The sequence below is a fragment of the Cucumis melo genome, chromosome 11 (assembly GCF_025177605.1).
Source record: "Cucumis melo cultivar AY chromosome 11, USDA_Cmelo_AY_1.0, whole genome shotgun sequence".
Lineage (NCBI taxonomy): Eukaryota > Viridiplantae > Streptophyta > Magnoliopsida > Cucurbitales > Cucurbitaceae > Cucumis > Cucumis melo.
The window spans coordinates 16,553,478-16,569,010 of record NC_066867.1 but is presented as its reverse complement, the minus strand read 5'-3'; positions in this window follow the sequence as shown (position 1 = coordinate 16,569,010).

Here is a 15,533-nt window from a genome sequence, read left to right as displayed (position 1 = left end):
CCATCAATTTAGCCATTTTTTAAATATTCCAGATTTGCACTTCCATCATTTTCTCCTATCTGCAATTTTTTATCGTATTCTTCCTCTGTATCTTCTTTTTCTTATCGTCTTTCTTCTTTTCTTTTTTAAACAGATGGTGTATAAAGAATCGTGAAAAAATTGGTTAGACATTTAAACTAGAGTAACCAAAAACTAAAAGATTGTGTATAAAGAATATTGAAAAAAATCGTTTTCCTTCTTTTCTTTTTTATGCATATGGTGTATAAAAAATCTTGAAAAAATTGGTTAGGGATTTAAATTAGAGTAACAAAAATTAAAAAATCGTGTATAAAGAATATTAAAAAAATCATTTATATCAAATTTTGAAAAAAAAATCGTTTAGATTTGGGGTAGCCAAATCTAAACGATCGTGTAGTAAATCTAAATGATCGTATACCAAATTTTGAAAAAAAAAAATTAGATTTGGAACCCCAAATCTAAACGGTCGTGTAGCCAAATCTAAACAATTATATACCAAATTTTGAAAAAAAAAATAGATTTGGAACCCCAAATCTAAACGGTCGTGTAGCCAAATCTAAACGATCATATACCAAATTTAGATTGGAACCCCAAATCTAAATGATCGTGTAGACAAATCTAAACGATCGTGTAGACAAATCTAAACGATCGTGTACCCAATTAATTAAACGATCGTGTACCAAATCGTTTTACCAAATATATTACGCGCATTGTTGACGGAACATTTTTGGTATTTTACATGATGGGCCTCTGGGTTTTTTCCATTTTTCAGAATTGTTCTATACAATGTAAATATTTTGCCGCTTTTTTATATTTTTGAAAAGACCCCTTAAAATTTTCTTCGACCCTTAAAATTCATCCTCCTCACAAGATTTTCCCATTTCTTTTGTACAAGATGTCGGCTTCTGCATGCTTTAATTTTATTCTCTTTTTTAAAACTTCAAATGTCTCATGCTAAAAATTGAACTCAATATTTTTAAGAGAAACTATTGTAAATGTAACGAAACACCAAACTATTTATGGCCCGTGTAACAAAGCCAATAAAATTAGCCATTTTTTAAATATTTCAGATTTTTCCTATCATCTTTCTTTCTTCCTCGCGATTCGTCTTCCTCCTCTATTTCGTCTTCTTCGTTCTTCCCCTGCGATTTAGTCTTTCTTCTTTCCTCTTTTTCTTTTATGCGATTTCTTTCCATCATCTTTCTTATTTTTCAATTCTTTATTTACGTCGTTTAATCTTTCCATCATTTTTCTTCTTTTCCTCTTCTTTTTTTTTCCGCTTCGACTTTCCATCGTCTTTTCTACTTTTCCTATTTTTTTTCACTGCGATTTCTTTCCATCGTCTTTCTTTTTTTTTTTCTTTTTTACGCTTTTGTATTTGGATAACCAAATCTAAACGACTTTAATTTGTATAAGGCTGTGTACAAAAAATAGCAAAATTTACTGTGTATAAGACTGTGTACAAAAAAATAACAAAATCTAAAAGATCGTGTATAAAGAATCTTGAAAAAAAAATCATTTAGATTGGAGTAGCCAAATGTAAACGATCGTGTAAAAAAAAGTAATTGATTGTGTAAAAAAAAATAAAAGATTGTGTATAAAGAATCTTGAAAAAAATCATTTAGATTGGAGTAGCCAAATGAAAAAAGTAAACAATCGTGTGTATAAAAAATCTTGAAAAAAATTTGAAAAAAATTTGAAAAAAATTCATTTGAATTGGAGTAGCCAAATGTAAATGGTTGTGTAAAACAAACTAAACGATCATGCAAAAAAAGTAAAAGATCGTGTAAAGAAGTCTAAACGATTGTATAGCAAAAGAATTAAAAAAATCGTGTACCAAATTTTAAAAAAAAAATCATTTAGATTTGGGTCCCCAAATTTTAACGATCGTGAACAAAATTAAACGATGAAATTGAAAAGATAAATTGTAGCTATATCTAAACGATCGCATATAAATTGTAGCCATATCTAAACGATTGTGTATAAATTGTAGCCATATCTAAACGATCGCGTATAAATTATAGTCATATTTAAACGATCGTGTATACATTGAACCTATCTAGACGATCGTGTATATATTAAACCATATCTAAACGATTGCGTATATATTGAATCATATCTAAACGATCGCCTTATAGCCATATCTAAACGATCGCCTTATAAATCGTAAATATATTACGCGCATGTTATTGACGACGTGGTTGACGGGAGACATTTTTGTATTTTACACAGTGGGTTTTTGGGCCTTTTCCGTTTTTGGAATTGTTCTATAGAGTGTAAATATTTTGTCGCATTTTTATATTTTTGAAAAGACCCCTATTTTAAACTTATATTTCTATTTGTGTCTTAATCTTAGGTTTATTAATACCCGGATATTTAAATATAATTTTTTAAATAAGCAAAAACACTTGTATGATAATAATAGCTAATCACTTCATCCATTATATTGTTGTTTCTCTTCTAGTTTTATAGTTACTTTTTTCAAAAATAAAAAGAATAAATGAAACCTTACTCGATTTTCTATTGTAATAATATGGAAACTTTCACGCAAATACCACACAAAAGGATCTAATAATTATTAACCCCTAAAACCAAAATTACTATCAATTAGATGATGGTTAAAACGCCCATTTTCATTTCATTTATGCACAAACCTCCATGAAAAACGATAGCAATAGAATCAAAAATCCACTTTACAACGAAACTCAAAAGCAATGGTAAAGAATTATTTAAAAAGAAGGAAGATAAAAACCGACCTTGTCCGACACCAATATCAACCTCTTCTCCTCTTTCCACTACTTCTCCGCCAGTTTTCCTTTCGTAATTTTCACTAATTCCCAAAATTCCTCGTTCTTCCCTCTGTTCACAAACAACACACTCAATTTCCATCTGCAATTTTCCCACCAACTCCATCAACTCGTCCAAACTCAATTATCTCTCAACTTTCTCTTCGATTTCTTTAACGCGTACCCAAATCTCCCTCTCAACCAATCTATAATTCTCAAGAACCCTCACAACCTTGTAAACCAAATCCTCCTTCTGAAGATGCAATGATTCCAAAACTTAGCCAATTTGTTCCACAAACCCCACTAACATCATACCAATACTTAATCAACCTAACAAGTGAATATCAATATCAATTTAGGAGTAAACAACCACAACATTACAAATCGCTACTGATTACTGAACTCAAAAGCTATAAATGAGGAAATTAGAGATACCATGATGAATTTTGGGAGTAGAAGCTGTAGTAGCATCATAAAGAAGAGTGATAGAATGGTAATCCAAATCTACAACATAAAAAACACTCTATCTGATACAGTTTGGGGTTTGAGCACCTACCATTATATTAATTCATTAACCATTCAATCTATAAATTCATATTGGAATAGAATTAACAGGAAATATGTATATATAAAGAGTGTTACTAGAGAAAACCAAATCAGTGATACTCCTCCTGAAGAAGACAATGTAAATCAGTATTAAAAAAGGCACTGAACCTAACCTAGTTTAACCAAATTTATATTCTCTTTTTTAATTCAATTCCTTGTACTACCTCTGCCCTTTTGCTTCCCATTTGCTTCCTTTCACATCAGGATTCGGCTTTCCATTCCCATAGTAATTGCGGCAAAACCGTTCAACATCTCGTCCTTCACTATCATGTTCTCGAACAACCTAGGGGAAAACAAATAGTAATTAAATTCACGGTTTAAAATCCGTCCAAACAGAGGATTAGGAATATTTTTTTTCCTTTTCAAAATTAACGGACCTAAATGATGAAAAACCAGTGATTCCTTGCGATTTCGACAGCATTAGATATGCTTGGGATCAATATTTTAGAATTCAAGGAAAGTCTAATTTTCAAAATCTTTAATCTTTTAGAAGGATGATCTCGAGGTTGATAATAATTTGCAAGTTTTTGTCTTCAGTTCTTTAAAGCTTCGACTTTTCCTTTCACCAAAATGAATGAGAAGGTCTCTATTTAACATCTTCATGGGCTTGAGCCCATTTGCTTGATAGGTTTGGATCTATTTTCTTGGCAGGCTTGAGCTGAGGCTCATTTTCTTGGCAGGTTTAGGCTTTGGCTCGGGCCCATTTTCTTGGCAGGTTTGGACTTGGGCCCATTTGCTTTGTGGGTTCGGGCTCGAGCCCATTATTTCTTTGGCTCAACTTTTTTCGGGGCTTGAACTAGGTTGGATATGAGAAAACTTGACTACCCAAATCCAATCAAATTATAATCATCACAAATTTTGATGTGCTGACCTGACGCGATTTAATTGGCCAAAATTTTTTATTCAACAAATGCGCTTTTTCCAGATTTGTGCACGTATATGGGTAGATGAATCTCGAAAATGATAAGCTGAAACAAAAAATACAAGTGATCTTGTTTTTTACTTTTGCTCCAGTTAATATGTCAAGTTAATCACACTATGCGTTTGGACATAAGTTTGATTAAAATGAAGTTTGGATACAATTTTTTTTTTTTTTTTTTTGCATATTCTCTTAATTTGAATTTCCCCCAAACTTAAAATTTGTAAAGTTTGCAATTGTTTTTTACTTCATTTAAAATTCATTTATAATTTGGAGTAAAATTTAAACCTTTTTTTCAATAGATGAGAAAAAAAGTTGGGGAAGTTTTTTTTCAAGGTTTAAGGTTTTTTTTTTTTCAATTTTAGGTTTAATTATGAGGAGGATATGGGTGGGATATGACTTGAAAACTTTTTTAAGGCTTTTAAAAAAAAGAATGTCATTATTTTTTTTCGTTAACTAATTATTTTTTTAATAAAGAAATAGAATATAAGAGATTTTTTTAATAAAGAAATAGAGGAGGGTTACGTATTCTTCCCTAGAATCTCACCAATCTAGACTGATTTGTTGATTTGATTTACTACCTTCAATATATAAATAGGTAATTTGTTGAAAAAAAATCACATCAAGAATTCTCATCTCCTCTATTTTTTTCGTCATTGTTTATGTGTTTTGGTTTTCTAATCTTTTCCTTTTGTTTTTTTTTTCTTCATATTTAGGAGAAAAGAAAATTTGATTTGCTTCATTAGTTTTTCTTTTTCACAATTTGGGAGAATAGTTGTTGGGATAGAGGGAAAGAGAACTGCCTAAATGCTTTGAGAATTTTTTTTTTCCGACCATCTACGAGTAAGGAAAACGCAAAACACAAAAACACACAAGGAAGAAAAAAACACAAAATCACACAAGGAAGAAAAAAAAAAAACAAATGAAGGAGAGAGAAAGAAAGGGGCGGCTGAACTTTTTTTTTTTCTTTTTTTGGATCGGTGTCGGCGACAGAGAACAAAGAAAGATCTTAAAAAAAAACATTATTTCCTTTCTTTGTTTCCCTTTGTTTCCTTTTTTTTTTTTTTTTTTAATTTTTCTTTTCTCTTTAGCTTTTCATTTCTCTTTTTTTTTTTCTTTTTTTTGTGCTTTCTTTTTTTTGTTCTTTTCGTTTTTTTGTTCTTTTTTTTGTTTTTCTTTTATTTTTTTTCTTTTCTTTTTCGTTTTCTTTTTCGTTTTCTTTTTTTTTTTAATTACTTCCTTTCTTTTTTTCATTTCACTTTTTTAGTTTATTTTTTGTAAAAAAAGTTTTCTTTTCTCCTTTTTTTTAAAACTATTTTGTTCTAACATTTTTTTCAAGTAATTTTTTTACAAATGTTTTTTTACTATCTTATCTTTTTTTTTTTTCTTTACATAGGAGTGATCTTACTTTTCAAAAGCAAACATGAGCTTGGACAAATTTGGAGATAGAGCACCGCATGAACAAATTTGGGAGCGCCCGCATTGAAGATGAAGAAGTGCCTGCATTGAAGATGGAGATGATGATGATTCTGTCGACTGCGCTGCATTGAAGATGGGGATGATGATGATGATTCTTCGACTACGTCGCATTGAGTGGAGATGATGATGATTCTTTGACTGCGCCGCATTGAGATAGAGATGATAATGATTGATCGACTGCGCCGCATTGAGATGGAGATGATGGTTGATCGATTGCGTCGCATTGAAGAAGGAGATGATGATGATTTATCGAGTGCGCCACATTGAAGATGGAGATGATGACGATTTATCGAGTGCACCTCATTGAGGATAAAGATGATGACGATGATTTATCGACTACAACACATGTAAGAAGATGAAGATAAAGATGATGATTCTCTCGGCTACAACACATGTGAGAAGATAAAGATGATTATCCTCTCGGCTGCAACACATGTGAGAAGATGAAGATGAAGATGATGATCCTCTCGGCTGCAACACATGTGAGAAGATGAAGATGAAGATGAAGATCCTTTCGACTGCAACACATGTGAGAAGATGAAGATGAAGATGAAGATCCTTTCGACTGCAACACATGTGAGAAGATGAAGATCCTCCCGGCTGCAACACATGTGAGAAGATGAAGATGATGATCCTCTCGACTGAAACACAGGTGAGAAGATGAAAATGAAGATGAAGATTCTCTCGATTGCAATTAAAGTGAGAAGATGAAGATGATGATCCTCTCTGTTGCAACAGATTAAAGATTAAGATGATGATCCTCTTGGCTGCAGCACATGTGAGAAGATGTAAATGATGATCCTCTTGACTGAAACGAAGATGAAGATCCTTTTGGCTGCAACACATGAGAGAAAATGAAGATGGAGATCCTTTCGACTGCAATATATATGAGAAGATGAAGATGATGAATCTCTCAACTACAACATATGTGAGAAGATGAAGATGACAATTCTCTCGATTGTAACATATGTGAAAAGATGAAGATGAAGATTCTCTCGGCTGTAACATATGTGAAAAGAAGAAGATGATGATCCTCTGAACTGCAACACATGTGAAAAAATGAAGATGATGAATCTCTCAGCTACAACACATGTGAGAAGATGAAGATGAATCTCTCACCTGCAACACATGTGAGAAGATGAAAATGATAAATCTCTCGGCTGCAACACATGTGAGAAGATGAAGATGATGATCCTCTCGGCTGTAACATATGTGAGAAGATGAAGATGATGATCCTCTCAGCTGCAACACATGTGAGAAGATGAAGATGATGATCCTCTTAGCTCTTAGCTGCAACACTCGTCTACAACATATCAGAGAGGAGTAGAGTTCATTGGTCAACATTTTGGAGATGAGACAAAGTCGCACCTGCAACAATGAAGTTAGCCTTTGAACTTGAACTTGAAGAAGCAACGATGAAGTTTCTTGAGGAAGATGAAGCTAGCTATCTTAAGAAGGGAGACAATTAAACATCTCTTTTGTCACCAAAGAAGCCACCAAGGCCCTAGCTACGATTCATAAGAGTCTGGAGGCCTCGTGCGATAAATTTAAGAACTTCAAGGGGAAGCTTTGACTTTTCCCCCTTTGCCCCCATTCCTTTTTTTTTTCTTTTGTATTCTTGTAAATGAGAGATTTTTGTTGGATGGTAATGGAAATGTTCTTTTCCTTGTATGACTACTCTTGAATTTCATTTTGTATTGCTTCCATATTCTTTACTATGATATCACGATAAATCATAATATTTTTTTATTTGCATGCGACTGAACTTAAAGTGATCTTTAAGCTGCCTACGTACCCTTTTTATAAGATAGGGATCAAGTCATAACGTAGTTCAACTTTTTTTTTTTTTTTTGTTGCCATTCACCTTTTATCTCTTGTGGGCTAGGAGCACCATGCAGTTTAGGCTCTTGCGATAAGGAGCTTCACATATTTAGCAACTTTTATTTTCATCATGATTTTTCTCATCTACTTCATTTGTAGGATTGGTGAATACAATAAGTCTTGATTTCGCAGTTAAGGAACCTTCTGTATTTACGTCAACAAACAAGTTCCTTTCCATGCGTGATGGAACATGACTGTGAATCTCATCGTCGTTGTTTTCTTCATGAAACGATTTTGCCTTCAAAGATTTCATCTTTCCTTGTTGTTGATCGTTTGTCATCTTTAGATGATCAAAAGCAGATGTTGAAGGTCGATCTTTCTTCGATGCGGAGATACCTAGCCTTTTGAAAGCTGAAGTTTGAGTGTAAGTAGACGTTGGACATTGGTTTTCTTCTTCTTTCGTGGCCATACTCAATCTTTGAAAGACTGAAGATCGAGTAGTTGAAGGCTTGATATGATCAAAGACAGAATTCATTTTCTTAATTTCATTTGAATTGTCGACTTCTTCAGAAGATCCATAATTGTTGCCGACTTTACGATGTTGGCAGCATTACATGCAGTGACTTCTAATATTTCTTCCAGATTATCCTCAAGGAAGCTTATTAGGAGAAACTCTGTCAAAGTTATCGACCATCGAGTTTGGAGGAAGTCCTCGTGTTTTCCTTTGGTAGGCTTAGGCTTCCATATCTTCTTGTTCCTTCTTCCTTTCTTTTTATGGGAGATGCTTCCTTTTGCATACTTTTGATGAAATAACGACTCCTTTGGAATGAAATTTGGTTTTCTCTCGTTTTGACGAATGATGGCTATCCATCCTTCATCATCATCCTTACCCTGCGCTTCTTTATTTTGGAAGTCTATCGTCACGATCTTTTTTTGGAATTGAAAAAGTATAGGTTCGAAAGTCCCAAATTGAATTAAGCTTTTCCTTTGATCATAAAACTGTGTTGATGGTGGAACACTTGAAGTTATCTCGATCGCAACATGATTCGTTTGAGCTACTTCATCAATATCTAGCTCGATTTTCTTTTCATGAGCCAACTTTAGAATCAGCTCTTTCAATATGAAACACTTTTCAACAGGGTGACTAATGACATGATGATACTTGCAGTAGTTAGGATCATCTACTTTTCCTACTTGTTTTGGTCGTTTGCATTCTGGCAGCTGAGTAAGTTGGTTCTGTAGCAGCTGCTCTAACATGTTTGCAACATTAGAGTCGGAAAATGGATAAACTTTTTCCTACCTTTCTTTAAGAGTTGGGCATTGCTTTTCATCACCATCATGCTTTCTTTCAATTTTTGTCTCTTTTCTTTTAGAGAAAGATTTCAAGGGAGTAGCATGAACAACCATAGACTCTTTTATGATACTATTTGTGATCTTTTCAATGTTATCAATTTCATTCTTATCACTTCCCATTTTTGGAACCAAGAAATCTTTTGCTCCTCTGTTGGCGATACTCAATTTCATATCATGGGCACGAGGCGCCAACTCTTCAAACGTACCAAGTTTTATTCCCTGCAAAATATAAAGAAGTCCCCAATACATGCCTTGAGTGCACATCTCTACTGCAGATAGTTCGGTGAGTCGATCCTTGTAGTCAAGACTCAAAGCTCTCCATCGGTTACTGTAGTTGATGACTGGCTCTTCTTTTCGTTGTCTTGTGTTTGTAAGCTCCATCATGCTGACGATACGTCAAGTACTGTAGAAGCAGTTGAAAAAGTCCCTTTCAAGCTGCTCCCAACTGTCAATGAATTTGGGTTCAAGATCGGTGTACCAATCAAAGGCATTTCCTTTGAGGGTTCGGATAAACTATTTGATCAATAAATTTCCTCGTGTATCAGCAGTTTCACATGTCTCAACGAAATGAGCAACGTGTTGTTTTGGGATTCCCTTTCCATCAAATTGTTGGAATTTGGGCGACTGGTATCCATTCGGCATTCTAAGATTGTCGATCCTCTTCGTATATGTTTTAGAATACAAAGAAAAAGTTTGAGCAGGTCCACCATATTGAGTTTTGATGAAGTTTTCAATCATCTCTTGTAACTGCTGAACAGACAATGATGCAATTGAGGTCGAATTTTGTGGTTGACTTTCTTGTCTAACTGCCTTCCTTTTGTTAGTATTCTTGACAATATGTTTGTAACTTGATTCAGCAGCATCACGACTTTGAATGTGATTATTCAGAGATGCAATCTCATAATCTCTTTCTTCAACCACCTTCATGAGCATGTTCACCTTCTTTTCAAGCTCTGTCATTCTATTTTAACTTGTATCCGCGTCAGTTACCATAATTGACATTATATTTGGGTGAGACATCTCCTCACTTGAGTGTTCAGAGGACGAGTAGTGTTTGTCAATGGCAGAATTTTCTTTGATTACAATTCCACTTTTTGGGCTTGGAGATTTTCTTCCAAATATTCTTTGCGACTTCAAAAGGTGGAGTATCTTCAAATGATTGAATCTCTCTTAGCGGCTACTAATATTTGGTCGCTTGTCGATGTCGTTGAGAGCTTTGGAAGTGTTTCCTTGAGATGTCATGATTTTCTTTGGATGTTCTTCAAAAAGAGAAAGAGATGAAATGTAGAGACAGTCCCACTGGGCGTGCCAAACTGTTCACATCAGATTTCAGAAGAAATTTAATTCGTGGAATTAAATTTTGTATATTGATTGATATAGTGGATACAATCTCTAATATTTACTCCTTTGATTCTTTCTCTTACATACAATTTAAACTTGGAACTTTTTTATCGTCGATCTTCAGGAAGTCGTAGTTGCAAGTCAATTCAAGCTTCAATCTTCTAGAATTCAAGGAAAGTTTGATCTTCCAAGTCTTCGATCTTTCAGAAGGATGATCTCGATGTTGATAATAATTATAACTTGCACGTCTTGAGAGCCTTCAGAAGTTTTTGTCTTCAATTCTTCAAAGCTTCGATTCTCGATTGCACCAAAGATCTTTAAAATGAATGGGAAGGTCTCTATTTATAGAGCACCTTCATGGACTTTAAGTGGGCTTGGGCCCATTTGCTTGTTAGACTTGGGCCCATCTGCCTTTGGGCTTAAGCTTGAGCCTATTTTCTTGGCAGGCTTGGGCTTGAGCCCATTTTCTTAGCGGGTTTGGGCTTAGGCCTATTTGCTTTGTGGGTTCAGGCTCCAACCCATTTATTTGCACAGGCTCGGGCCCATTATTTTTTTGGCTCAATTTTTTTCGGAGCTTGAACTAGGTTGGATATGAGAAAACTTGACTACTCAAATCCAATCAAATTATAATCATCACAATTTTGCTGTGCTGACGTGACGTGATTTAATTGGTCAAAATTTCTTATTCAACAATTATAAGAGTACAAACGAGGATATACTTAAGAAGAAAATAAAAGGGAAAAAATATGCATGTTGATAAGAAGAAGAGCACTGTGTTTCCATTGATTTGCCATAACTAAAAGAAAGTTGAACGGATTAGGAAAACTACAATTATTTCCATTGGGCAGATACATTTAGAGAAACCGCAATTGTTTTTAAGCGATTTCCTCCTTCGTTCATCCCAATCGAGAACCCTCAGATAAAGTCGGTAGGGTTTTTCCATTCAATCACTGAACGACTTGGTTTGATGCTCGGCGAGAAGATGGTTACGCAGGTCGGCAGTTTTGAACTTATCGGGACCAATAGTGTCGGGAAGAATGGCGACGATGAGAAAGAGACAAATGATAGTGAGCTTGAAATTGCGAAGAGTTATGTGGATTCTTCTCAACCTAGGGGTTCTTAAGCGATTTTTGATGACCGACACTGTTGGGGAAAATTGAGAGGAGATGAATAAGAGAAGTGGAAATGGAAACCCTAGAAAAGAAGAGAAAGCGGTAGAAAGTGAAAGTTGTAATGCCGAAGCAAGAAGTGAAGGCGACGGTAGAGAAGGAATGCAGAATGGGAGGAAGGAGATGCGATTTTGATGGCGAGAGGAGTGGGATGGATGGTGAGGGTGGGACACTATGAATTGGAGGAGTGGGCTGAATGTTAAAGGAGGAGTATGAGAAGGAGACAGGTGGTGTACGACGTGGCGTTTGGGGAGGAGTGAAATAGTGTTGGGCATTATAACAACCCTAATTCCGAATTAAGCAAGTCTGTGGACCAAACGTGCACCAAATGTGGAGTGGGGTAAAAGGTAGGGCAAACAATTGGATGAAGAGATTAAAATGAGCTTAAGAAAAAAAGATTATCTAGATTAACAAGATAATCCATCGGCAAATTATAAATTTTCATTTAAAAATATGACAAACAGATTTTAGATTTTAAAAATACCAAGTTGATTAAATAAAAAAAAATTTAATGCTAACAAACAAAGAATACTATCATCCTGACAATTTTTAACTAACAAAATACTTAATATTGATTAGAAAAAACTAAATCAAATACGACAAAAATAAGAAAATGCGAGAGACTTACGAGGGATGCAAATGTTAGGAGCTGTTTGGTTGAACATATCACGGTGCAAAAAGGATTAGGGATCTTGTTTTTCCTCTCACTGCATATTTAGGAGTAGGGATGTAAACGGGTTAGGTTGGATTGAGAGATATTTTCAACTCAATCCATATTTTCGGGTTGGTTGGGTTGACAACCCGAATAACCCGAATTATATTCCCAACCCAACCCTTAAAATATGGGTTAGGTTGGGTTGGGTTGTCGAATTGTATTATTATTTTTTTCATTCTTAATGTTTGTATAGTTTAAAATTGTTGTAAGACGTCGATAAACACTCACATCCAAAAATTCAAACATCTATAAATTCAAAATTTTAAACATACATAAAAGTTCCAAACATTATCCATAAATATTAAATAAATAATAAAATATCTATAATATATATATATATATATATTATTAATTTAGGTTGAGTTGGGTTCATCCGAATTTTTCAACCTCCAACCCGAGACCCAACCCAACCTGAAAGAAAACCAAAATTTTCAACCCAACCCAACTCACATTTTAAACTAACTCAAGCCAACCCATATAATATGGGTTGGGTAGTTCCGATTGTTGGGTTGTTTAGATTATTCTTAAACCTCTATTTTAGGACTATAAGTTGTTCAACACAATAAAAGTTGGAATTCCAAAAAACACCCTATATATATATATTAACCATAACCAATGATGGAGTAATTAAAAATAAATAAAAATAAACCTATTTCAAAATTAATTGGAATCACAATATACTATTAGATCTAGATATTACAATTTATTAAGGGGATTTTAAAAAATATAACAAACTGACAAAAGATTTACATTGTATAGAACAATTTCGAAAATGAAAAATGCTCACAAACCCACAATGAAAAATACTAAAAATGCCCTAGTCAACACGCGATTAATCGGCCACATACACGTGTATAATTCTTCTTCTAAGCGATTATGATATGCAATTGTGTAGAAAATCATACATGATCGCGTAGGAAATCATCACTACAAGAAGAAAAAGGTCTGTTGATGCTGAGATACATCGGTAGAAGCCAGAAATACGTCGGGAAAGGCTACGCCAACGTAGAAATGAACATCGATAAGAACGTCGTGAAAGGCACTCTCGACGTGTGAATAGGACAGCGTCAGAAAAGGGTTATTGCCGACGCAGTGTTCTCCGACATTGTCAACACGTCGACATTGAGGAACTGCTGACGTCTAGAAGCGACGTCGCAAACAAGTTACTGTCAACATCGTCAAGTACATCAGCATAAATAAACCACCGACACGGTGTCAACAGACCTTCTAACGATGTCACGTCGTCAGAACGACTATTTGCGACACATAATGTGCATCATGAAATCCTTATTATAATATTTTTTAATTTTCTTTTAGTTTTTTTCAAATTGAAATCAAATTCAATTTAAATTGATTCAAATAATAAAAAAAATAAAAGTAAATATAATAAAATACCAAATGAAATTTATATTAAAAATAATTTTAAAATACACGTTTATAGTTCAAAAATTACATAAATAATGAAAAATAAAAAACTTAAACTAAAAACAGAAAACTAAACACAATTTAAGCGCATGTGTCCCATGAAAGTTCCCAAACCTTTGAACCTACAATGACACAAAATTATTTTTAAATATATATCATGAATAATATGAAATTAAAGAATTTAAAAGTTGAAAATTACATACCTCAATGAAATCAAGGTCCACTCGATGCCCAAGAGAGGTCTTCAATCATCTTCCTCATTTCTTCCATCTGTCGAGACTGTTCTTCCACATGGCTAGCCTATGCTTCCACATGGCTAGCCTGTGCTTCTATCGGGCAAGCACTTTCTTTTTGCTTATTGTTACTTTCTTCTTTTACTACCTCAAGACGAGTTTTTAGCTCGTTAACTTCTTTGACGTGGGCTAGCTCTCGCTCGACAGATATAGATGAAAAACTGCTAGCAGCATGTCAGGACTTTAGCTTGGGACACCAACCAAGACCTTTTGAGTAGCCCAATCGTCTATCCAAAACGGTCTTGCATATCTTGTCCCTAGAGAGTGGTTGAGAATCCTCTGAGGTAGGCTGAAATTGGAATTCTAGTATTTGATTCTGCAAATAATTTTTTTGTTAATTAAGTAAAATGTGTAAATCAACTGTTGTGTGAAACAAGAAAAATGACAGCTTATAATTTTACATGTGCATCTGCAACTGCCTGTAAAACGAACTAGCCACCCCGAGCGTGTGTTTTTCTGAATAAGTCCACACAGTCGATTGGATGACCTTATTGTTCAGTGAACTCGTGTTGTCATTGTAGAAACGATTTGACACCGCTGCTGTGGATGTAGGGCTGCTTTGCTCTAGCAACCCTTTCATCAACGATTACTCTTACATGCAAACAATCAAAATGTTACATAAAAAAACAAATGAAGTACCATTTGAGAACATTAAAAGTACTAAATCATCTAAAACAGTTGAGTCAGGTAATGGTCATAGAGGAAGTGCTAATCTTGCACCCGATTGCTCAATCTGGAGGGTAAGTTAGCACGAGCCTATTCAGGATCATTAAACTTCTTGAAATGGTGGTATTTCTATCGTCTGAACTCCTTACAAATGGTGAGGATTTGATGCTCAACAAATTGAGTAAGTGCTGAATCAGTGAAATCTAGCACGAACCATTGCTATAAAAGAAAAGTACACACAGATTAGGATAGGTAACATATATGTACGGGTGATTTAAAAACTTACTTGTAATCTGTCTTTAATGATCCCGATGTACTCCAGTGTCACATCAGCACACTTAAGAAAGCGTACTGGAAAAGTGTCTCGCGTTAACACGCTGATTGTATTGCAAAAGTGAATAACGTGTGGCGAGATAGGCGTGTCCTAGCCTGGAGCGATAGATATGAGGATCTTCCCATTTTGTGCAACATATCTATCCAACTCTAGGTTCCTGGAGTGCTGTCATCTCCTAAGAGTGGGTGCAATAGGTTGAGAGGCACTAAGAAAACAGAATAATTTCATAGACATAACAAAAATATTTAATAAATAATAGTTTATGTAGCAGTGACTAACTAGATGTGTTGCTAACTGATGACGTATCTGGAACGGTATTAAACTCCTTGACACTAAAATCAAATAAATCATCGCTCTCATCAAAATCAGCAGAGAAATGAGACATAATACCTGTGGACATATAAACCAAAATTAATTAAACAGATGAGAGTACGTGAAACTGAATATGTAAAGAAAATAAAAAACTATGAATTCGTGATTCGTCAATTAATGTTCTTCATCATCGCTTGATCCGTTTTGAACATATAATTGTTCATCATCATCGTTTATAAAGTCGTCAACAACACGACGCACAATCAGTCTTTCTACCACTTTAGAATCAATGTCGA